This window comes from Bos grunniens, chromosome 6 (assembly GCF_055505025.1).
Source record: "Bos grunniens cultivar Pamir isolate PY7600 chromosome 6, Bosgru_T2T1.0, whole genome shotgun sequence".
NCBI classification, from domain to species: Eukaryota; Metazoa; Chordata; class Mammalia; order Artiodactyla; family Bovidae; genus Bos; species Bos grunniens.
In genome coordinates this window covers 97,864,203-97,889,953 of record NC_141170.1, presented here as the reverse complement: position 1 = coordinate 97,889,953, position 25,751 = coordinate 97,864,203, and the positions used below count along the sequence as shown (strand labels likewise).

At 39.0% G+C, this 25,751-nt stretch overlaps 1 long non-coding RNA gene across 10 annotated transcripts in view; it reads right to left on the bottom strand.

Annotated features, from left to right (window-relative positions):
• Nucleotides 1-25,751, bottom strand: part of LOC147371065 (uncharacterized) — a 166,496-nt gene that overhangs the window by 102,419 nt on the left and 38,326 nt on the right. For 4 of the 10 annotated variants that reach the window (XR_015166248.1, XR_015166252.1, XR_015166244.1 and 1 more), the window contains one exon: nt 6,041-6,839. The exons of the other annotated variants lie outside the window; for them this stretch is intronic. This is a non-coding gene — a long non-coding RNA (uncharacterized LOC147371065). Of the gene's footprint in view, nt 1-6,040; nt 6,840-25,751 lie in introns of those variants that run through there. 10 annotated transcript variants of the gene reach the window in all.

Sequence of the window (25,751 nt, the reverse complement as noted above, 5' to 3'; positions counted from 1 at the left end):
CATGGATGGACCTGGAGATTATCATACTAAGAGAAAGACAAATATCATATGATGTCACTTACATGTGGAATCTAAGAATATGCTACAAATGAACTTATTTACAAAACAGAAACAAATTCACAGTCTTAGAAAACAAATTTATGGTTACCAGGTGGGAAGGATGAGGGTAGGAATAGACTGGGATTTGGGGATTGATGTGTATACAATTCCTAGCTATTTTTTAGAATATAGTTATCAATTATTTTTTTCTAATATTTTTCTTTGAATTGTGAGAAATATCTATAAATTGTATAGGAATTTTCATAAACACAACTGACACTGGAGATATAAGGTGAAATGAATTATCTATCTATCTATCTATATATCTCCAGATGCTAAAAATTATAGAGTTTAGAAATACTTTAAAAACAACGTAATAAAGCAGCTTTAATTGCATTTAGGCTTTGAACACATTTCTTTTTTGTAATGAACACATATCATTCAGTATCTGAAACTAAATTATGGTTGCTTGATAAAATCAGAGTAAAGTATATCCAATATCTATGGAAAGAAAGTATAAATTTGGAAAATGGCCAAAGCTTGTATTACTTGGTGGAAAACTGTATCTTGAAGAAAGGAACATACAAATGCTCAAACATCATCCTGCATCAGTGATAGTCAGCGTTGCAAAGGAGGGAGAATTATGAAAGATGTTGACAATAAGTGAAAAGTTGTCCCTCATAATCAAATCTTTCCCCTCAGAAACCATGCCTAAATATGTGCCAATGTCTCTAGTATTTTTATTCTAGTAGTTTGACTTTAGTTTTCTGTTCCTTCCAAGAGATTTTTTTCAACTTATTCAAGTATTGTTTCTAGAAATTAATATTTGTTTCACAAGTATTTATAGGGCTCTTCTCTGCCATATGTGTCACTGCTTGAAAGTAATACTTGTCACATGGTACTTACTGCAAACTTATTTTTTAGGTTCATCTCTCATTTTTCAGCAATTATTTTGGTGAGTAGGCAGAGAATCTTTTTATTTCTATCTCTTAAAGGTGTGGCAAGTGCATAGAGATGAATTTTAATTGATTTCCCAGAGGTTAGAAAGCAAGTCAAAGGCAGTACTTGGCCCAGAGCTCCAATCTACTGAAATCAGCTCAATGTTTTTAATCATCTGTATGCATTAGATCAATTGACATATTTTACTTCTCTACTACCTCCCTGAGAATTCAAGAGATACATAGACCATAATTTTATTTGCAAACCATCAATCATTTGACACACCATTTTTTAAAACTTTGATACTATTCGGTATAACCCACTCTGGTTTTGAAATCAGACAAATAAGCAGGGAAATAAAATAGCTAGCATGCAAAACAATTTTTGTTTCTTTTCAGTAGAAAGCATACTTTCTGAGTAAGATAGATAAAATAAGTTTGATTTACGAACAGGGCTACCCTGTAATCCAGCAACTAAACTATAAACACTGGCCAAAGTGCCTGGACCCTACTCCAGCATTATGGCCAATGAGATACTAAATCTTTATTATTTTTAATGTCATATTTACAGTCATCTGATAAGCTCCACAGCATCCCCTTTCCTATCCCTACATCCTTCCAGACAAATTCCATCATTTGCTTAGTTTGCTTTTAATTTTTTCTCATTTAGGAGTAAAGATTTGTCTTCTAAAGTTAGTGATGACTTGGACTAAGTCAAGTGAAGTTGGCATACTGCACACCATACACCACTGATAAATAATTATTAGAGTTATTTCTCCAAAATACAGGGTTTGCTATATTGTAGTAGGGAATCTAGAGAAATATTAAGCAAAATGTGGATGATGCAAGAAGAGACTTGGGGATACTAAAAAGCTTCTGATTTTCTGAGAGTCCTGCTTGCTGATGTTCACTAAAATTGGGAAACGTGAGTACTACAATGATTGTAGATCCCAGTGAAGATTGTAGGTAAAGGAGAAAGTTAATGTGATCAACACAAAGCTTCCTGGCTGGAGCTCTGCAGAAGGCACAGGGAGAGGAATGAACCATGGGTGTGTGTGTTCAGGTCTTGAATTGAAATTTAGTTTTAGAACTAGTAGAGAATGATTTACGGGAGTGATTTTTCAGTATTTCTGCAAGAATGATTCTACCAGTTTCTAATGGGATGGCTTGGTAATAAAAATTATAAATAGGAAGTATTATTTTCATGTTGATCATAACTTCATTGCATTACTCTGGTCCACATTTTTTCCATATGCGTATAGTCTAGCCTCACTCGCTATGTGATTTTCCTCTTTCTTGCATAAACTATTCATGCTCTTTTAGGTCTGCAGAGTCTGACGTATTTAATCATGTTGATGTCACCACCTCTCTTCACCATCCTATTTTTCTTGGTAAGTGCCCACAGAGTTTCACTTTTGAAGTATAACCCTCCTAGTCATTAATGAAAAACAAAGTAAATGTATTTCTGAAAATTATGAACACGTTTATGATATACATTTTGTAAATCACTCAGCTCTCCACTCACTTTGTTCTGTTTTCTGCTTTTGCTCTTTAAGAAAATAAAAGAAATTAAGCTCAATAATAAATGCAGTTAGTGTGGTAGGGTTTGGTAGAAAAAAATATTTATAAAAATACAGGACAATAATCTGGTCACATCATTTTACAGTTCACTGTATTTTCTCCTTTCTGCTGTTGCTGCTAAGTCGCTTCAGTCGTGTCCGACTCTGTGCGACCCCATAGACGGCAGCCCACCAGGCTCCCTCATCCCTGGGATTCTCCAGGCAAGAATAGTGGAGTGGGGTGCCATTTCCTTCTCCAATGCATGAAAGTGAAACGTGAAAATGAAGTCGCTCAGTTGTGTCTGACTCTTAGCGACCCCATGGACTGTAGCCCACCAGGCTCCTCCATCCATGGGATTTTCCAGGCAAGAGTACTGGAGTGGGTTGCGATTGCCGTCTCCATTTCTCCTCTCTAAACCTTTATAAATATACTCGTTATGTGTACAGTATCCTTTCTCACCTCCCCTGCACTTAACTCCTCTTGTTTACTCTATGGATGGTCCCTCTTTCCCTTGACTAGCCCATGGCTGTGTTATGTGCTCCCTTATATCATTCTGGACACTCTGGGTTTTGTACTTTTAGCTCCTATCACACTGTCAACATCGCCACTACTCTGGAAATTATTTGAGGGCAGTAATACATGTTTGCATGTTATTGTTAAATCTTACAGTCTGGCCTAGGAGATTCAATAAACATTTGCAGACAGAAAGGAAGGAGGGGGGTAGGAACAAAGGCAGGCAGAGGGAGAGGATGAAGGGCCAAAAAAAAAAAAGAAAATGCAGTTTTTAAGTGATGAATGAACATTAAGTAATATCATTTGTTTTTCTAATGTTAACTTTACAGTTCTGTGACTATTTTTATTGGTTCATGGAAACACAGCTGGCAGCTGACTGATAGAGCAGATGTCCACTCTGAGGACATCATCAGAAAGTGGAGTACTTTATTTTTAAAAATAATATGGTGCCATGATAATTGGTAAGACAATGACAAAAGGCATGAGATGAATCACTGTGAAATCCAAACCCTGAAAGAGAGAATGACCTGCTTAGACCACTCCCTGGGTATAGTATTTTATACTAGTATGTGTTTAATAATCGCATCTTGATGGTGATAAAGTAGCAATGGACAGCAATTTCTAGAAGCCTTCCTCTCCATTCCACATACACACATTGCCTTAAGTCCAGGGAGACTTTGGACTTAACTCTCATACTACTTCATTTAATGCAGACAGATTATAGATGAGACTATGTGAAATAATTTAGGAAATTTACACACAGTTAAGTGACTTCCATTCTTACATGTGTGAAATAGTACATTAATGCCCCATTTCTGGGAAAATACCAACCATTTGTGATTTATAAAGCTAATGGTAACTCTTCATCAGATTATGTATTTCTAAAAACTGCAAAATGAGGGTGGGCATGATCTGCTTTGTAACCATGACTCAGATTATCAGTACCTAGATTTTTAAAAGATTCCAAGGATTTCTTTTTTTTTTTTTTTTTTAAACACAATGTCCTAGAATAGCTCCAGTTCAATTTTGTCTCCTTCCAAGCAAGCTATCAAGAAACGCTGCTGAAGGCATTTCCTGTTTCCTTTGCACTTTTCTCCGATTTCTATGACATACTTAATCTGGGTCTTGTGACCTGTCAACTTTTAATAGTTCTAATTGTCCAACTATCTGCTCTCGTGTGATCATAAAATCCTTTTAACATTTCACTCTTCCCCTCAAGAAAATGTATCCCAATTTCCGGGATGTGACCTTCAGCTTCTTTGGTAAATACACAGGCAGAGAATTCATTCAGGCTCTTAGCAAAGGCAGCTTCATCTGTCACTGACTTCCCACTCATCCCCTTAATGGCCCTATGGATGCTTTGCTGGCTTGTGTGCTTTTAATGTCATAAAAAAAGTTTGTCTTCTGATTTGGTAATTTTTTTGCCTTTTTTTTTTTTCTCCCCTGGGTCCTTTTAGAGTTCCCTTCCAAATATAGAGGATTTGATTTTCTATTTAAGATTTCTGAATCTTGGAAAAGGGTAGGGAACCATTTCTTTGCTGCATCATTCTAGAAACATTACTTTTCCACTTTGATCTTGTAAAATGTTACACAAATTTACCCCTTATTAGTGGGACTGGCATTCTGGGTGATGCTTGCTGTGTTTTTAAAAACCACTTCCCTGCTATTTACCCTGACCTTAAGTCGGTGGCCTGTCTCTTTCTGAATTAATGATTATATGCTGTATTTAATTTTCTGTCTCCCTCAATTTCCATGTTGTCTCTAAACACCTCTAGCTTCTATTTAGGATTATATCCTATGTTTAATGAGATTTAATCACTGCTTTCCATATTTTCTCTTTCCTTTGAGTCCTAAATATTACTTAATTGTAAATCTGGCATTCCTTCCTTCCTTTTCAGGTTGATGTACGTGTTAAATTAGAAAGCAGCTTTGCACCAGATCCAGCCTTACTTCTTCCACTTCATGTAATCCTGTCCTATGCGTTGGTAATTAAAATATTCCACTATTACTTTCCTGCCCTTTCCTTGCTGCGTGTGTGAGATATTTCATAGTTCATTTCTGCAAGACACCTACAACATTACAGTTAGCACATTTTTAACCAATTTATAATACAGAACTCTTGCTCTTCATCACAGCTTGTTTCAGAAAACTGTCAGAACTATCAAATTTTCCCTATAAACAAATCAGTATATTTTTAAGTTTCTGTGGATTCTTACAAATATGAATACCTAACACAGAGTAGTCATTAAAAGGTTTATGAAAGCACCAGAATTCACTAAGGTGAACAAGGTTTTGTTAAACAATAAATGACCCCTTTTAGGTAAGCAAGTCCAGCTGGTGGCTGGGAAATGATTAAAATAGACGACCGTGTCGCATAAGAGCTGATGACCTCATAAAATGGCTGCATATTTTAAAAAGAAACAGAGCCCTGCATATAAAGGAAATTTTGAAAATCTAGGAGCAGTCTTTGGTTTGTTTGCTGCCACTGCTTCTAGGCAACAGGCAAGGGATGTTTACAATCTGGGCTCTCCCCTGCCCCCACCTCTAGAAGCTTTTCATCTGCTGCTGCCGCTGCTGTTGATAGAACTGCAAGACCCGGGGCCGGGTAGTGCCCCTCCCCCACCGCGCTGCCTGCTCCGGGAACCCAGCTGTTAAGGCCTATCTAGCTAATCACCCCCTTTACCACCAGGTTCGTTTGTGGAAGTTAATGTCATGTTCAGAGAGGACAGTGCTGCCAGGAGAGGGGAGGATTTGATTTCTCATTTACCTGCGAGAAAAACAGCATCAGGACTAAGGTGGCTCTTTTGTCCTTGCCGCTTGACTCCACTGTCACTCACCTTGGGCGCTGCAGGGTAGCCCCTGAAGTGGGATCACGGCTCTCCAGTTGAAGTAGACCTTAGAATGGGGACCCTTGACCTTAGCTTCACAAAAATGGCTTTTTTTCAAACGGAATGCCCACGTTTTCCAAAACGATGCATAGAAAGAAGTGTGGTTTTTAATTTACTTTTTAAAAACAGGCAGCCTACATCTGTTACAAAGTGGAGGGGTGGAAACTCAAAAATAATAGCAATAATAACAATAATTGGGGAGGGAGGTTCAACAGGGAGGGGACATATGTACACCTATGGCTAATTCATGTTGATGTATGGAAGAAATCAAACCAATATTGTAAAGAAATTATCTTTCAATAAAAAATAATTTTAAAATATTAAATAAAAAATAACAACAATAATTATCAGATTCTAAAGGCCTTATGAAACAAGCTTTCATTCCTTTTTAATCTAATGGAAAGCAAGAAAGAAGATATTTGAGAAAGAAAGGGAAGACATGTCTGAGTGAATTGAGAGAAAGACAAATTGAGGACTGGGGCTGTTAGCCCAAGGTTAGTGTTCCAGGAACGTTGCCAGGAGACTTCTTCCACCTTGTTTTAATACCATCCAGAGCTGACTCAGGCTGACCAAATAGAATAGCAGCTGAATTTCAAACATGTCGGCTCCACAGAAGCTGAGTGGCAGGCACTCAGGGATGTCATACACAGCCTCCATTTCTCTGTGTGTAGAGAGGGTAGACTAGAGGGTCTCTTAGCCCTTTTCATTCTTTCTTTGATTAACAATTCTCTCATATATAGTACACAGTCACATGGAGAGATCCTATCATCCACTCCTTATGAGTCCAGACTCTGGGGAGTTGATGTCTGTGTTCCAGCTCTGGTACTGTTGCTTCTCAACCAGGTCAATGTTCCGTGCTTTCCTTCCTTCATCCATAAAGTGGAGATGATCCCTCATAGGACTATTAAAATGATTTAATGAGATAATATTTATCACTGCCTGGAACATAGTAAGCACCCAAGCAATGTTGACTCTTATATTAACACCCTTTTTATGGCCCCGGGATGAAGGAGTCTTTTTGATGCATTAAAGGAAAGAATTGGTAATTAAAATGCATCTTCATATTATTTGCTATCATAGCAATTATCACCAAAAGTGGTTAATATTCAATATAGAAATATTGAATATTTTCAATATCTGAATTCCATGCAAATTAGAAGAGACTCCAGCCTAAAACTTCAATTTTAAAAGTTGAGCTTAAACATAGACATTTATGAGGTCATTAAATTCTGTGTTTTTCTCACATGTGTATTTCTGCCATGGCAGATAGGGCATTGGGTTGGGGGTGTAGATTGACGATATGGAACAAATAAATGAGGAGAAAAAGAGAAAGAAGGACATAAATGTTTAGAAGAGTAAGTTATATTTGTATCCTGCATAGCAAGAAATATATTGCTAAAAGGAAGCCATCACAAACCCTATTGTCTATAAAATTTAGCATCAGGGCCTTAGTTCTATTTAGAGACACATCAGGAGAGGGCATGACCCTGACTCCTGACCCACTTATCCAGGAATAAACAGAAGTCTTTCTCAAGGACCCTTTGTCTTCTGTCTGTCTGAATTCCTCTTATATTTCAAACATTTACTATTTCAGGTAAAGGTTTATCAGGAAACCAAAAGGAGAGTTTGGCTGGAAGTTTTGAACTATAATGCTCTAATTACCACCTGTTTGGCTAAGACTGTTGGGCATAGAAAGTAAGAAACACCTGCACTTCACATCCAGCCCAGGATACGATTTCATTTTAATTTAAAAGTGTTGACTTTAATCTAAAGGTTTTGTTTGACTTGGACCCTTGTTACCTTAGAGATCAGCTCTCTTCCTTTATAACCTCATAGCAACTGGGAGCTACTAAGAAGCATTTGGTCATAATTTTTAACTGCCAAAGGCAGAGGTGTGTGTGTGTGTGTGTGTGTGAGAGAGAGAGAGAGAGAGAGAGAGAGAGAAAGAGAGAGAGAGAGAGACCAAGAAAGAAAGACCTTCCTGTTTTCTTTCCCAATTACCCCCCTTTAATACATTTGTGAGTTGTATTTCTATGCAGGATGGAATGCAGGGTCTTCTTCAGGGGGCATTTCAAATGGTCTGAAAGAATACCAGATATCATGGTGTACGTTAGCAGTTACCTGCCTCACATACCCTGAACCTTCAATAGATCAGGAACTCAACTCTAAAATAGAGATTCAGGAGAAAAGTTAAAGTTTGGTCTTCTAATTGAAGGTGTCAAAGGATTATATTGTTTGCAGTCAAAGATGGAGAAGCTCTATACAGTCAGCAAAAACAACACCAGGAGCTGACTGTGGCTCAGATCATGAACTCCTTATTGCCAAATTCAGACTTAAATTGAAGAAAGTAGGGAAAACCACTATACCATACAGGTATGACCTAAATCAAATCCCTTATGATTATACAGTGGATGTGAGAAATAGATTTAAGGGCCTAGATCTGATAGATAGAGTGCCTGATGAACTATGGAATGAGGTTTGTGACATTATACAGGAGATAGGGATCAAGACCATCCCCGTGGAAAAGAAATGCAAAAAAGCAAAATGGCTGTCTGGGGAGGACTTACAAATAGCTGTGAAAAAAAGAGAAGCGAAAAGCAAAGGAGAAAAGGAAAGATATAAGCATCTGAATGCAGAGTTCCAAAGAATAGCAAGAAGAGATAAGAAAGCCTTCTTCAGCGATCAACGCAAAGAAATAGAGGAAAACAACAGAATGGGAAAGACTAGAGATCTCTTCAAGAAAATCAGAGATACCAAGGGAACATTCCATGCAAAGATGGGCTCGATAAAGGACAGAAATGGTATGGACCTAACAGAAGCAGAAGATATTAAGAAGAGGTGGCAAGAATACACAGAAGAACTGTACAAAAAAGATCTTCATGACCCAGATAATCACGATGGTGTGGTCACTGACTAGAGCCAGACATCCTGGAATGTGAAGTCAAGTGGGCCTTAGAAAGCATCACTATGAACAAAGCTAGTGGAGGTGATGGAATTCCAGTTGAGCTATTCCAAATCCTGAAAGATGATGCCGTGAAAGTGCTGCACTCAATATGCCAGCAAATTTGGAAAACTCAGCACTGGCCACAGGACTGGAAAAGGTCAGTTTTCATTCCAATCCCAAAGAAAGGCAATGCCAAAGAATACTCAAACTACCGCACAATTGCACTCATCTCACACGCTAGTAAAGTCATGCTCAAAATTCTCCAAGCCAGGCTTCAGCAATATGTGAACCGTGAACTTCCTGATGTTCAAGCTGGTTTTAGAAAAGGCAGAGGAACCAGAGATCAAATTGCCAACATCCACTGGATCATGGAAAAGGCAAGAGAGTTCCAGAAAAACATCTATTTCTGCTTTATTGACTATGCCAAAGCCTTTGACTGTGTGGATCACGATCAACTGTGGACAATTCTGAAAGAGACTGGAATACCAGAACACCTGACCTGCCTCCTTAGAAACCTGTATGCAGGTCAGGAAGCAACAGGTAGAACTGGACATGGAACAACAGACTGGTTCCAAATTGGAAAAGGAGTAAGTCAAGGCTGTATATTGTCACCCTGTTTATTTAACTTATATGCAGAGTACATCATGAGAAACGCTGGACTGGAAGAAGCACAAGCTGGAATCAAGATTGCTGGGAGAAATATCAATAACCTCAGATATGCAGATGACACCACCCTTATGGCAGAAAGTGAAGAGGAACTCAAAAGCCTCTTGATGAAAGTGAAAGTGGAGAGTGAAAAAGTTGGCTTAAAGCTCAACATTCAGAAAACGAAGATCATGGCATCTGGTCCCATCACTTCATGGGAAATAGATGGGGAAACACTGGAAACAGTGTCAGACTTTATTTTTCTGGGCTCCAAAATCACTACAGATGGTGACTGCAGCCATGAAATTAAAAGACGCTTACTCCTTGGAAGGAAAGTTATGACCTACCTAGATAGCATATTCAAAAGCAGAGACATTACTTTGCCAACAAAGGTTTGTCTAGTAAAGGCTATGGTTTTTCCTGTGGTCATGTATGGATGTGAGAGTTGGACTGTGAAGAAGGCTGAGCGCCGAAGAATTGATGCTTTTGAACTGTGGTGTTGGAGAAGACTCTTGAGAGTCCCTTGGACTGCAAGGAGATCCAACCAGTCCATTCTGAAGGAGATCAGCCCTGGGTGTTCTTTGGAAGGAATGATGCTAAAGCTGAAACTCCAGTACTTTAGCCACCTCATGCGAAGAGTTGACTCATTGGAAAAGACTCTGATGTTGGGTGGGATTGGGGGCAGGAGGAGAAGGGGACGACAGAGGATGAGATGGCTGGATGGCATCACTGACTCGATGGACGTGAGTCTGGGTGAACTCCGGGAGTTGGTGCTGGACAAGGAGGCCTGGGGTGCTGCAATTCATGAGGTCGCAAAGAGTTGGACACGATTGAGCAACTGAACTGAACTGAACTGAAGGAATAGTAATTATAGATGATCATAAAACACATCTATCCTCACCAGGAAAAGAAGCTTTAGTGAATCTAGTTTGAATGTTGTCCTATCTTGAAACTGAGAGGAATTTTTGTCCTCTGTGTCTAGGAGGAATATTTGTTGTTTAATGATAAGTCATGTCAACTCTTTGTGACCCCACGAACTGTAGCCCACCAGGCTCCTCTCTCCATGGGATTTCCCAGGCAAGAATACTGGAGTGGGTTGCCATTTCCTTCTCTAGGAGATATTCCCAACCCAGGGATTAAACCCTTGTCTCCTGAGTTGGCAGGCAGATTGTTTATCCCTGAGCCACCAAGGAAGCCCAAGAGTACTATAAGATTTTTCTTATTAAAACATATTAATAAATATGATACTGGCACAGGGTGAAGATATTATCTCCTCATTAAGACAGAAGTTATGAGAGATGGAGAGAGCTGACATTGCCTGGTGATTAAGAGAAAGCCATATCTAAAAGGAACCAACAAACCCAGCAGGAAAGAGCCGAGTGTGAAACTTGAAACCAGTGAAGTTGTAGGAATTGGGAACACATGCTACAGGAGCACAGAGATCATGGAAACAGAATTATGAGGCATGAGGAGGGAATTAGGATAAGTTTTAAAGAATATGGTATATTTGTGGCTTAATGTCCATTGCATTGTATAATTGTAGAATTTGCTGGTATTATTTTATATTAATTTAGCAACTTTCTAACATGTTCTTACAGAACTTAAAATTGGTGATATAGAGCTATTTAAGGACATTATTTTCTCAGTGGATAGATTTGAGTCCATTGTAATTCTGCTCAAAAATACCGTGTTCCTGTCTGGACAGGGTGTTTCTGCTACAAGAGTTATGGCACATTTTACATCCTAGAAGCCAAGCTACATGACATCCCCTAGACTGCTTAAAAATAAGGAGTCTAAGTCTGTGCTGTGCTATGCTCAGTTTTGTCCAATTCTTTGTGACCCTGTGGACTACAGACCACCAGGCTCCTCTGTCCATGGGGATTCTCCAGGCAAGAATACTGGAGTGGGTTGCCATGCCCTCCTCCAGGGGATCTTCTCAACCAAGGGATCGAACCCAGGTCCCAGGTTTCCCACATTGCAGGGAGGTTCTTTACCATCTGAGCCACCAGGGAAGCCAAAGAATACTGGAGTGGGTAATCTATCCCTTCTCCAGGAGAGCTTCCCAACCCAGGAATCAAACCAGGGCCTCCTACATTGCAGGCAGATTCTTTACTACTGAGTTACCAGGGAATCATGATGAGTCTGTACCAAAGAAATACAGCTGAAGGTGGAGAGTCTTATCCTGAAAACAGTGGGATTATATGAAAATCTACATCCTGAATACCTTCCCTCTTGAGTAGGAAGAGTGGCAGCCAGACTATAAATCCCAGTTAGAAAAGTAAATAATTCCTTTTGGTAGAAAACATCCTAGAGGTATTGAGAATTTCAGATCTCCTGGTAAATTTGTTTAGCTTGATCACCTTAGGTTTCAGAGAACCAATATATAAGCCCAGCCTGTAGGCACAGAGGATCAGAGCAGCCTCTTAGCACTTCAACTGAAGTATGGATGGATGATAATTTTATAGGGAAAGAATGTCCCATAACATGGGAGATACAGTACAAATAAACCAAAGACAAAAAGAACTTTGAATACTTTTAAAACAAGAGAGAAAAAAAAGTTAAAAAAATTATGATTTATATCTTCAAATAAATAATGAAATTGTTGCAGCCTTCAAATAAGAAAAGGAGGTTGTAAAAAAAAAAAAAGAGAAAAGAATATAAGGGTGACCATGTAAATAACTGCAGGAACAAGACATTCATATGAAGAATTAAATTATGAAATTGAGCAAATTTCCCCCAAATTGGGAGGAAATATAGAAAGGAGGGAGAAAGATGATAAACTCAGGAGCTTACTACAGATTAACATTCAAAGAATAGAAGTTTAAAAAAAAAAAACACAATGAGAAAAATTAAGAAATTACTGACTAAATTAATTCTTTGAAAACATTTTCCAGAATTTAAGGGGATAGTTTTCAGATTAAAAAGAACAATTAATAAGATTCCAGCACATAACTGGGCCCAAAAAGGTGATTCAAAAACTTTATACAAGAAAACGGAGAATGGGTTTCATAAAAGGATTGGGAATTACAATAGCTTCAGACTTCTCAAAATTAACTCTGGAAACCAGAAAACAAAAGTAGAATTGCCTTAGAAATTCTACACAGGATTCTCACACCCAGTCGAATGATCAAAATAAGTGTTACAAGACAACATCAGACATGCAAGGTCTCAAAAAAGTTGCCTTCCATTTGCTCTTCTCAGGAAGTTACTAGAATCTGTGTTTACCAAAAGAAGGGCGAAAGGAAAGTAGGAGGCAGATCTGGGGTTCATGAAACTAGAAATCCTTGATGAGAGAAGTACACAGAGAAAGAAAAGTTAAAAAAAAAAAAAAAACAGTAAGCTGGATGAAGAGAACACTGATTTCCTGATTTCACTCTTATTTGGATTAAAAAAACAAAACAAAACAAACAAAAGCAAATTCATAGATATAGAGAAGAGATCAGTAGTTACCAGAGGGGAAGGGGGTTGAGGGTAGGGAAAAATGGGTGAAGGGGGGTCAACCATGGTGACAGCTGATAACCAGACTTGTGTTGGTGATCTCTCTAGCACTGTGTCTCCAGATGTCGAACTGTAGCGCTGCACACCTGAAACTTCTATAATTTTTTTTATAAAAAAGGAAAAGTAGATGTAAAATAAGGCAAAGGCATCACAGAATATGATACAGCTGAACAATGGTGCTATTGTTGCAGTTTTAAAATTGTTAAAATTGAATATTATTATAACCCAATATTATTATGTAGCTTTGGGGAAGTTGATACCTGAGAGGTGTGGTGTATATGTGTGAGTATGTACACGTGCATGCACACGAGGGCTCACATGGATAGAGAAGAGATGGAGGAAACATAAAGGAGGTTTTCACCTCCTCAATAGATAATAACTAAAACTGTAAAATCAAGAGACTTCTCAATGTATACGTAGGCATATGGAAGAAAATACCAATAGTAATTAAAGTGAATGAAAGCAATTGCCTTCAATGAGTCAAGAGACTGCTTTTTTGTTTTGGATGTTGATCTTGTACAACTATTTCTTTTTGTGCTTATAAATTTGATGAGGGAAATTCAAAGCAGGAGATGTCCATGTTATTAGAATGAATAGTGAGAAAAGTAATCATAAGAAAGGAAGATACACCTAGTATCTAGTTAGTCCTTAATACAGACCTAGAAAAGTTCCCAGAAAGTTATTAAAACAAGAAGGGCAGTATTACCAACACCCGTAAAGTGTGTGGAGCACGGCAGGTACTTGGTTTAACATGCGCACATACTCTGGAAGGTGAAAAATAATATAAAATGCTCACAAATGTCTTCATGTCAGCACAAACTTCATAATTATTTCACAAAACCTGACTGCTACATTTTGATTGAACAAAAAATTCAAAAATTACTAGTACTGATTGCTAGTCAGGGTATTTAAAATATTTACTGAGAAAGATAAGTTTTTCAATTTCTCCACAGTGTTGAATATGTTCTTTCTATGAATAATTTGCTAATAACTGAATGTTGTGGTGGCCAAGTTTTGATCTACATGGAATCCACGTTGGCAGCCAACATAACAAGGAAACCACACATATATCTGTGAAAATTGCTTATAGAAAATAGGTATGTTACTTACAAAGGAAGAGGAAGTATCAAATTATAGAAGTCTGGTAACTTTATTTGGTGTCTACCACAAAAGTTTTTTATGATCTCTTAAAACCTAGGTAATCAAGTCCTCCATGTTTTGATACTCTTGGCAGTACCTGGTATATGGTGGGTGCTCAGTAAATATCTTCTAAACAAATGGCTAAATAAAATTTGATTGAATACAATTTTGGAAGATATTTTGAGACATCTAGAATCACAAAGCAAACCAGTGAGAAAAGGATCTATTTTATATTTTAAAAAGCTTAACTCAGGGATTCTCTCATCCTCATTCCAGTCTCTTGAAGTCCCACTATCACAGAATATCTTTTTGTACCAAAATTAGGCCCTAGTTTCCATGTAAGATCATTTCCTTTTATCTACCCAGTCATTTTTGGATATGAAAACTCTCCTAGCAGAACGGATCACACGCAATCCTGAAGCCTGGGAAGGTTAGGGGCATGCTATACCTGGGAAAATACAACTCAGACCTGTGCTGAGATTTTTACAAATTTCTTGAACCTGGTGAGGAGTCAAGCACATAGCCAGAGTTTCAATAACAGCTAGAAAGAGCTAGAAGTTACAAAACCTTTGAGAATGATAAGTCAAATCAGTTTGAAAGATGTGACAGAATCCTTACTCAGATTAGGTAGTCTCCACATAGAAAGACTGCTTTGAGAGGACTTTAAGGGTCAGGGGGCTTGGCTTTGCCTTTCTGTCCAGGTGTGCTGGTATTTTCCCTGGTTTGTATAGCTGCCTGTCTGTAGTGAAATATATACATATTTTACCAGCATTAAGAGAACTCATATCCTTTGTCTGTGTGTGTTGGTGTCTTCCTGTCAATTACATAATCATCACCTTTTTGACAACCATCCAACGAAAGTACGGATTTTTCACGTATGTGGAAGACCACACCTTTTTACTCTTTCTGTGGATTTAATGCCTTTTTAAAGTGTATTATTTTCAAACCATCTAATTTTCATTGCTTCCATCTACCTGCCACTATCATGTTCAAGCTCATCAAAAATTTTTGGTATTTTTTTCTTAATATTTTTAACCATGATGTTCTTTTTTTTAAAAAAAACTGTAATTCCGTAGAAAATGCATCTCTACTTTGACATCAAAGATTTTGATGTCACCCATGTTCAGATTCACGTTTTGCCTTGTATTCTGCGTTCTCTGGTAGTTACTTTATGTCTGAGCTTAATTTTTAAATGAAGATCATGGTAAATAAGAGAATATACTACTATGCAGTTGTGAAGATTATTATGGTAATGTGACAATGTGATGAGAAATATCCCTGATACATAATGAGCGTTCAATGAAAGTTAAATACATAGAATAAATTATCAATATATGACTGTTCTTAATATCTCAAACTCATACAAAGCATTTATTCTTATATGTTTATGGCAGGGTTTAATATTCAGTGATAAAAGTAAGACGTGGTAATTTACCACAGGGACAAAAAAATGCTCTTACTGAAAAATACATTTCCCAGAATTCTCTTTCCTGTATGATTCCAAGTTAGGGTTAGCTATGAAAAAATTTATGTAAGATTTGAAAGATGGAAGTGAAGCAGCAGCAATGGTTGGAAGGTTAGTGCAGGACCTCAAACATAGCTGCAACTTGCACATGTTGAAGCTGATCTTCAGTTATACTTTGTTGATGTCCTGCAGCCCCTGGATCTGCAGCTTCTTTGACCCGCACTGGATATTCTCAGCTTCTCTGAGACCTGGGCCAGGCACGTGCAGAGCTATGAGGTCAAGTATGCCAACTTTACATACAGATTCCCGTGTGGTCAGTTTTAGATGCAGTAAGAGATAGTTGTGGGCAGTTTCAGTTTGTCTTGTGGGTTCAGATTCCAATTTTCCTTTGCTTTCATCCATCTTATGCCCAGCTTTTTATCTTAAATGTGTGCCCTGATTACATTCTGTGACTCTGGCTCTCCTTAAACATTGGAAATGGCTTTTCATAGATGCCATCACCAGCTCCCAGAATTCACTAAGTACTATCATAAATCCCTTATTCCTTTTCCTTCATAGTGGTCCCTCTTGCTTGAGCTGATATACCACAGGTAGCTGGCTTACTTTACCCCAAAATAGTCTTTAAAAAAAAAAAAAGACATTTTTCATATGTGAGTCATATATGAGGCTCAAGACCTGGTCTCATTTAATCATTCCATAGCCAGTATAGTGTGAGTTACAAAAGCATTGCTGTATTCAACTCTCATTCACATCTATTATTCTTTTTTCCCTTTAGATAATCACAATTTTTTGAATCTCTGTTGTGTGCCAAGGACTTTGCTAAGTAGCTTGCATTATCTCATTTAATCTACACAGAAATTCTATGAGGTGGGTTACTATTGCTATTGCCTATAGAAATGAGAGAATGAAAGTTCAGAGAGAGCTGAGTTTGATGTTGTCTCTGTTATGGAACAAAGTTGGTAGCCCATTTGAAAACAACCAACATATCAATTTACAGAAAAATTATAAATGTTGTTTACAAAGTGAGAAGACATACCAAATTTCAGACAAAGCAAATATCACAGTGAGTTGTAAAACTATTTTGTCAAAAGTCACACATAGAGAAAGAAGCTGGTACAGCCAAGAGTCTGAGTCTTAGGATGAGTCCTAAATCAACACTCTATACTACCGCATATTTAAGCATCATACTCTGTGAATTGGCTTGCTATTTTCCAAAAAAGCCTGCTAGAAGTGTGATTGGGATTACACCAAATATATTGATCCACTTTGGGAAAATGGACATCTTAAAAATACGGATTTTTCAGTCTGTACAACCGTTTCATTTTTCCATCTATTTCCATCTCCTTTACTTTCTCTCAACTTTTTTAGAATTACACTTTTGTACAATTTATTCCAAGTATGTTATTCTTATATGAATTACTCTTCCAAACCCAAGGAATTAGGTAATTTGAATAATGTAATAAAACACATGATGACAGAATTGGATTAGAAAAGAGCTACTTATTAATGGTAACATTTTTCAAGTTAGGTAGCTCCTTTACACCTTTTTATGGTAATATAAACATATTTTCCAAAATACAGATGAATATACATTATTGTGCTCTGAGTAAATGCACTAGAATATACTTTTAGATAGTACTCAAAATTTCAGTTCAGTTCAGTCACTCAGTCATGTCCGACTCTTTGTGACCCCATGGACTGCAGCACAACAGGCTTCCCTGTCCTTCACCAACACCCAGAGCTTGCTTAAACCCATGTCCATTGAGTCGGTGATGCCATCCAACTATCTCATCCTCTGCTGTCCCCTTCTCTTCCTGCTTCCAATCTTTCCCAGCATCAGGGCCTTTTCCAATGAGGCAGTTCTTTGCATCAGGTGGCCACAGTATTGGAGCTTCAGCATCAGTAATAACTCAAAATTTAAAACATCTTATTTCTTAGTGAGTTGCTGGATTTTGGTGTTAGATGGCAGAGTAAAAATTACCAAATACTAAGGTGAACAATGAGAAAATTTGTGCCATAGGCCATTCAACTAAGATTGTCAATGCACAATCTAAACGGATTCTCAGATGGCCTAAGTAGATTCTCAGATCAAAGTGTGTAAAAATTTGAACAATGGGAATATACAGTGCTTTACTCTCTCAAAAATCTGTGGACATTTATGAAGGATGATGTGGGACTTAATATAAACCAAGTGATTGCAGATGACATTGAAGATCTAGTGACAGTTCTAGTACTGTGACAATAAGAAAGGGGGTGTTAACTTTCATCATGAGTTAGTATTTTGTTCATCCATTATAAAAATGACTAAGTAACAGCAGGTATTTTTCAGATTGAACTGACAATAACATATACTTGTTTTCCAGTGTCAAACTGGAAACTACAGAATAATGATAAACTAACTGATTATAATTTTAGAATTAAGGATTCAGCAATAAAGAAGCCTCTTGATGAAGGTGAAAGAGGAGAGTGAAAAAAGATGGCTTAAAACTCAACATTCAAAAAATGAAGATCATAGCATCTGGTTCCATCACTTTATGGCAAATAGATGGGGAAACAATGGAAACAGTGACAGGTTTTATTTTCTTGGGCTCCAAATCAGACAGTGACTGCAGCAATGAAATTAAAAGATGCTGGCTCCTTGGAAGAAAAGCTATGACAAACCTAGACATTATATTAAAAAGCAGAGACATTACCTTGCCCACAAAGGTCCATATAGTCAAAGCTATGGTTTTGCCAGTAGTCATGTATGAATGTAACAGTTGGACCATAAAGAAGACTGAGTGCCGAAGAACTGATGCTTTTGAACTGTGGTGGTGAAGAAGACTCTTGAGAGTCCCTTGGACTGCAAGGAGATCAAACCAGTCAATCCTAAAGGAAATCAATCCTGAATATTCATTGGAAGGACTGATGTTGAAGTGAAACTCCAATACTTTGGCCACCTGATGCGAAGAACTGACTCATTTGAAAAGACCCTGATGCTGGGAAAGATTGAAGGCAGGAGAAGGGGACAATAGAGGATGAGATGGTTGGATGGCACCACCAACTCAATGGACATGAATTTGAGCAAACTCTGGGAGATGGTGAAGGACAGGGAAGCCTGATGTGCTACAGTCCACGGGGTCACAGAGTTGGACACAACTGAGCAACTGAACAACAACAAATAAAGAAGCAGATGCTCTTTGTGTTGGCCCTACTTATAAAGTCTTGGTGGCAGGCAGGGCTATTCAGGGCTCTCAAAGTGAGATACATAAAATTGTTTACAGTAATTTCATATACCCAGTCCTTCCCTGCATGGATATCCTGCCATGGTTTCATCAAGGGTGTTGGATTTTTGTTGTTGCTGTTACTGGACTTTAGGCTCAGCTACAGGTCTTCTTTAGTCAATGGCAGGTGGGGTAAGAAGTAACAAAATGCCAGTTCCAAGAATAGGTGGTAAGAGCCTCAAGAGTTCCACTATTCTCTCTGTAGCTCCACCACTATCATAAATAAAAGCTTCCCTGGGTAGCTATTATTCCTTCAGCCAGAGACCTGAAATGATCACATGTGGAGTAGACCTGAACAACAAATCAGGATTAGCTGGACCTACTGCTTAAATGCAGGAGCCGCCAGGCTGTGCCCAACCTCACATGTGAGAATAAATTGTTCTCTCGTTTCCGAGTTGAGGTTGTTTGTTCAGCAGCCACATTGTGGTAATAATTAACTGATACAAACTTGGTACTGAAGTAGAGTGCAGATGTAAGTAAAACATGAAATACATGCCTTGAATTTGGAACTGAGTAGTAAGTGAAGGCTGAGAAAATAGTAAGGAAGTTGAAAAATATCTGACGGAGCTCTCATCAAGATAGTGGAATAGAAGGATCTGGAACTCACCTCCTCCTACAAATACATCAAAAATACGTGTATACAATGGAATATTACTCAGCCATAGAAAAGAAATAAATAACGCCATTTGCAGCAACATAGATGGATCTAAAGATTGCAATACTGAGTATAGTAAGAAAAAGAAATACCATCTGTTATCCTTCAAATGCAGAATCCAGAAAGAAGTGATACAGATAAATTTATTTACAAAATAGATTCACAGACTTAGAGAATGAATTTACGGTTACCAATAGGTGAAAGATGTGGGAAGGGATAGTTAGGGAGTTTAGGATGGACATGTACATGCTGTTGTATTTAAAGTGGATAACCAAGAAGCATCTATTATATAGCCCAGGAAAGTCTGCTCAATTTTATATGGAAACCTTGATAGGAGGGAAGTTTGGGGGAGAAGGAACACATGTATATATATAACTGAGTCCCTTTGCTGTCCACCTGAAACTATCACAACATTGTTAATCAGCTATACTCCAATATAAAATAAAGTTAAACATTTCAGCTAATTAATTAAAAAATACACCTAAAAATGAAACAACTGGAAGAAACACAAGCTGGAATCAAGATTGCCGGGAGAAATATCAATCACCTCAGATATGCAGATGACACCACCCTTATGGCAGAAAGTGAAGAGGAACTCAAAAGCCTCTTGATGAAAGTGAAAGTGGAGAGTGAAAAAGTTGGCTTAAAGCTCAACATTCAGAAAAGAAGATCATGGCATCCGGTCCCATCACTTCATGGGCAATAGATGGGGAAACAGTGGAAACACTGTCAGACTTTATTTTTCTGGGCTCCAAAATCACTGCAGATGGTGACTGAGGCCATGAAATTAAAAGATGCTTACTCCTTGGAAGGAAAGTTATGACCAACCTAGATAGCACATTGAAAAGCAGAGACATTACTTTGCCAACAAAGGTTCGTCTAGTCAAGGCTATGGTTTTTCCTGTGGTCATGTATGGATGTGAGAGTTGGACTGTGAAGAAAGCTGAATGCTAAAGAATTGATGCTTTTGAACTGTGGTGTTGGAGAAGACTCTTGAGAGTCCCTTGGACTGCAAGGAGATCCAACCAGTCCATTTTGAAGGAGATCAGCCCTGAGATTTCTTTGGGAGGACTGATGCTAAAGCTGAAACTCCAGTACTTTGGCCACCTAATGTGAAGAGTTGACTCATTGGAAAAGGCTCTGATGCTGGGAGGGACTGGGGGCAAGAGGAGAAGGGGACGACAGAGGATGAGATGGCTGGATGGCATCATTGACTCGATGGACGTGAGTCTGAGTGAACTCTGGGAGTTGGTGATGGACAGGGAGGCCTGGCGTGCTGTGATTCATGGGGTCGCAAAGAGTTGGACACGACTGAGCGACTGATCTGATCTGATCTGATAAATGAAACAATTCTCAGAGAACACCTACTGAACACTAGCAGAAAACCTCAAACACCTGAAAGGACAAGAAAGATCTCCATGTAACCAGGTAGGGTGAAATGGGGTGGGGGGTGGTGGGGAAGCAAGAAGGACAAGACCTGCACCCACGGGAGGGAACAGGAAAAAGAGGGAAGTTCCCTGAATTCTGAGAAGCCCCCTCACCAGTAGAGAGATCAGTTGGGACAGAAAGTCCACTTCAGAGGTTCAGAGGAGAATGCAACAACTAGTTTGTGGCACAGACACTTACAGATGGTCTATGCCCCTGCACCCATTCCCCAGCTTGAAATTTGTGTCCACTCTTACAGGTGGTAGCTGGGTATTGAAACTCAGGGTTTAGAGGACAGACCCAGGGAGAGAACTGGTGTTGGCTGCATGAAGACAGCCTGAAGGGGCTGGAGAGTGGTACTACACAATCAGGAGTATTTGTGGAGGAAGCCTGGGCTGCCATAGAAATGAGGCGCTATTATTAAGTGGCACATGAAGGACAAGGAAGCCACTGCAGCCTCTTTCTCCATTCAACAGCTCCCCCTTCTCCTTGGTGGTGTCTGGGAACAAACACTAGTGGGTTACCCACTTGCAGAGGCAGGGTTGAGGACACAGCTAAGCCCCAGGGACTGCACGACTTGGGAAGTAGGGCTGAATTCTCTCCCCATGGCTGTATAAGCCATGGACTTACACCTTTGCCACGAGCTGTGTGAGTTCAGTGTCTGTGGGACACCTGAGCCATGGGTGCTCCTACAGCTGGGATGGGTCTGCCCTTAGCAGCTGTGAGCTTTATTGGTGTGTATATGCAGGGGCAGGGCCAGGCCAGGATCTGAGCTGCTTCGCAGCTCCCACAACAGGTCCAGGTGCATGATTACTGTACTCCTAGAACCTGATTTCAATGAATCTGCTTTGGTGGCGTTATTAAAACTGCCTGAGGAGCATCAGAGCTGATTACTGCCATTCCCACGGTTGAGGCAGAGCTGAGGGCAGTGCCAGCAACAGTGTACTCTGTGAGCTCACACAACGGGTGACAGGTGACTCAGTACACTCACCAGTGAACAGCTCCGGCAGAGGAATACTCACTAGCCCCTCTCCCAGTGGGAGCACTCCAATCCAGTCCTGGCTACTCACAATACAGCTCAGAATCAGACCAGGGGCTTATACTCCAACAACCAGGGAGCAGACCCTGCCCTTGACAAGGCAATGACAATCACAGAGCAAAGAGGAGATGCCACTGGCTCTGGTCACCACAACACCAGTTACACCTCCTATCAAGGGGATTATGGGCAGCATACAGTGAGGAAAGAGGTGACAGGCATCCATACCAAAAACAGCCCTTGCACCATAAAATATTAAACCCACACTGGTTACAGAGGAATGTTGCCACATAAAAACAGCCCTCCCAGACAACAGTAGAGTTCTCTCCTAAACCCACAGAGCAAGACAAATATAAAAGTCGAGGTAAGTACAGAGAAGGCAATGGCATCCCACTCCAGTACTCTTGCCTGGAAAATCCCATGGACAGAGGAGCCTGGTAGGCTGCAGACCATGGGGTCGCTAAGAGTCGGACAGACTGAGCGACTTCACTTCACTTTTCACTTTCATGCATTGGAGAAGGAAAAGTCACTGAAGTGACTTAGCAGCAGCAGCAGAGGTAAGTAAGTAAGTAAGTAAGTGAAGTCACTCAGTCGTGTCCGACTCTGTGAGACCTCATGGACTGTAGCCCATCAGGTTCCTCCGTCCATGGGATTCTCCAGGCAAGAGTACTGGAGAGGGTTGCCATTTCCTTCTCCATGGATCTTCCCAACCCAGGGATCGAACCCACATTACAGGCAGACTCTTTAACCTCTGAGCCATCAGGGAACCCCTGCAGTAGAGGAACCACTTCCAATTAAAAGATTAAGAGAATTGTCCTGAAAGAATAAACAATGAAATAGACCTCTTCAGATAGACTGAAGAGATAATGAAAATACTGAAGCAATTAGGAATTAAATGAATGTAGAGTACCATAAAAAGGAACTAGAAACTATAAGGAGAAGCCAAGAAAAATTATAAAATTCATTTGCAGAGAGGAAAGCTGAACAAAAGGCAAATAGTAGAATAAATAATGCAGAAGAAAGAATAAATGATCTGAAAGATAGAATAGTGTAAATTACCCAATTAGAACAGCAAACAAAAAAACAAATTTAAAAAATAGTAAAATAAATATGAGACCTATGGAATAATTAAAGCATGCCAAGCTAGATTGCCAGAAGAAATATCAATAACCTGATATGCAGATGACACCACCCTTATGGCAGAAAGTGAATAGGAACTAAAAAGCCTCTTGATAAAAGTGAAAGAGGAGAGTGAGAAAGTTGGCTTAAAGCTCAACATTCAGAAAACTAAGATCATGGCATCTGGTCCCATCACTTCATGGGAAATAGATGGGGAAACACTGGAAACAGTGTCAGACTTTATTTTTCTGGGCTCCAGAATCACTGCAGATGGTGATTGCAGCCATGAAATTAAAAGACGCTTACTCCTTGGAAGGAAAGTTAGGACCAACCTAGATAGCATATTCAAAAGCAGAGACATTACTTGCCAACAAAGGTCCGTCTAGTCAAGGCTATGGTTTTTCCTGTGGTCATGTATGGATGTGAGAGTTGGACTGTGAAGAAGGCTGAGTGCCGAAGAATTGATGCTTTTGAACTGTGGTGTTGGAGAAGACTCTTGAGAGTCCCTTGGACTGCAAGGAGATCTAACCAGTCCATTCTGAAGGATATCAGCCCTGGAATTTCTTTGGAAGGACTGATGCTAAAGCTGAAACTCCAGTACTTTGGCCACCTCATGCAAAGAGTTGACTCATTGGAAAAGACTCTGATGCTGGGAGGGATTGGGGGCAGGAGGAGATGGGAACGACAGAGGATGAGATGGCTGGATGACATCACTGACTCGATGGACGTGAGTCTGGGTGAACTCCGGGAGTTGGTGATGGACAGGGAGGCCTGGCGTGCTGCGATTCATGGGATCGCAGAGTCGGACACGACTGAGCAACTGAACTGAACTGAACTGAACTGAGAAGGAGAAGAAAGGGAAAATGGGTTTGAAAATGTATTTAAAGAAATTATGGCTGAAAACTTCCCAAACCTAAGGAAGGAAACAGATATTCAGGAACAGGAAGTACAGAGGGTCTCAAGAAAAATCCAAACAGACCTACACCAAGATATTATTAAAGTGTCAAAAGTTAAAGAGATGATTCTAAAGACAGTAAGAGAAAAAGAGCTAATTACAAAGGAATTTCCCTTAGGGCTATTAGCTGATTTTTCCACAGAAATGTTACAGGCCAAAAGGGAGTGACAAGATATATTCAAAGTCCTGAAAGGGAAAATTAGGCAACCTAGGACTCTACCCATCAAGATTATCATCTATAACAGAAAAGAGATAAGAATTTCTCAGGAAAGCAAAACTAAAAGAATTCAGCAATTCTAAACCTATCCTGAAGGAAATTTTAAACATCTTCTCTAGAAAATAAGAATAGGAAAGAGAAAATCACAATTAGCAAGTAAAAAACTTCAATAAGCCAGTATACAGACTAAAAAAAAAAATCTAAAACTTCCTGTGAAAGTGATGATAACTACAATGAACAGCAAAGGGATGAAAAGTATAAAATGCCAATGAAAACAAAACTATATAAAATCTATGGGATGCAGCAAAAACAGTTCTTAGAAATTAATAGTGATACAGGCCTTCTTTAAGAAGCAAGAAAAACACCCTCATAAAACCCGAATCTACCAAATAAAAGAACAAGAAAAAGGAGAACCAAAAAAACCTAAAGTCAGCAGGAGAAAGAATATAATAAAGACTATACAGGAAATAAAATAAAATAGAAAAAAAAACCCAATAAAACCAAGAGTTGGTTCTTTGAAACAAAACTTACCTCTAGCCAGGCTCACTAAGAATGAAAAAGAGGAAGACCTAAATAAATAAATTAAGAAATGCAAGAGGAGAAATCATAACTGATATTGCAGAAATACAAAAATCCATAAGAGAATACAATGAACAATTATATGCCAAAAAATTTAATAATCTAAATGGACAACTTTCTACAAACATAGAGCCTACCAAAACTGAATCAAGAAGAAACAGATAACTTGAAAAGACTGTTCACTAGAAATGAAGTAGAATTTCTAATTTAAAAAAAGAAAGAAAGAAAGAAAACCCTCCTACAAATAAAAGTCCAGGACCAGATAGCTTCACTGGAGAATTCTATTTAGCATACAAAGAAAAATTTATACCAATCCTTATCAACTCTTCCAAAAGACTAAAGAGGAAGAAACACTCCCAAAAACATTCTATGAAGCCACCATTACCCTGACACCAAAACCAGACAAAGACACTACCAAAAAGAAAATTACAGGCCAATGTGTTTGATGAATATACATACAAAAATATTAGCAAAATAAATCCAATAACACGTAAAAAAGATCAGACGACCAAGTTGGATTCATCCCAGGGTCACAAGAATGGTTCAACATATGCAAAAGTCAATGTAATACAGCACATCAACAAAAGACAAGACAAAAAAACCACATGATCAGCTCAATATATGCAGAGAAAATTATTTATGACAAATCCATAGCCAATATAATACTCAATGGTGAAAAACTGAAAAGTAAGTCGCTTGGTCGTATCCGACTCTTTGCGACCCCATTGACTGTAGCCTACCAGGCTCTTCCGTCCATGGGATTTTCCAGGCAAAAATACTGAAGTGGGTTGCCATTTCCTTCTCCAGGGGATCTTCCCAACCCAGGGATTGAACCTAGGTCTCCCGCATTATAGGTAGACGCTTTACCATCT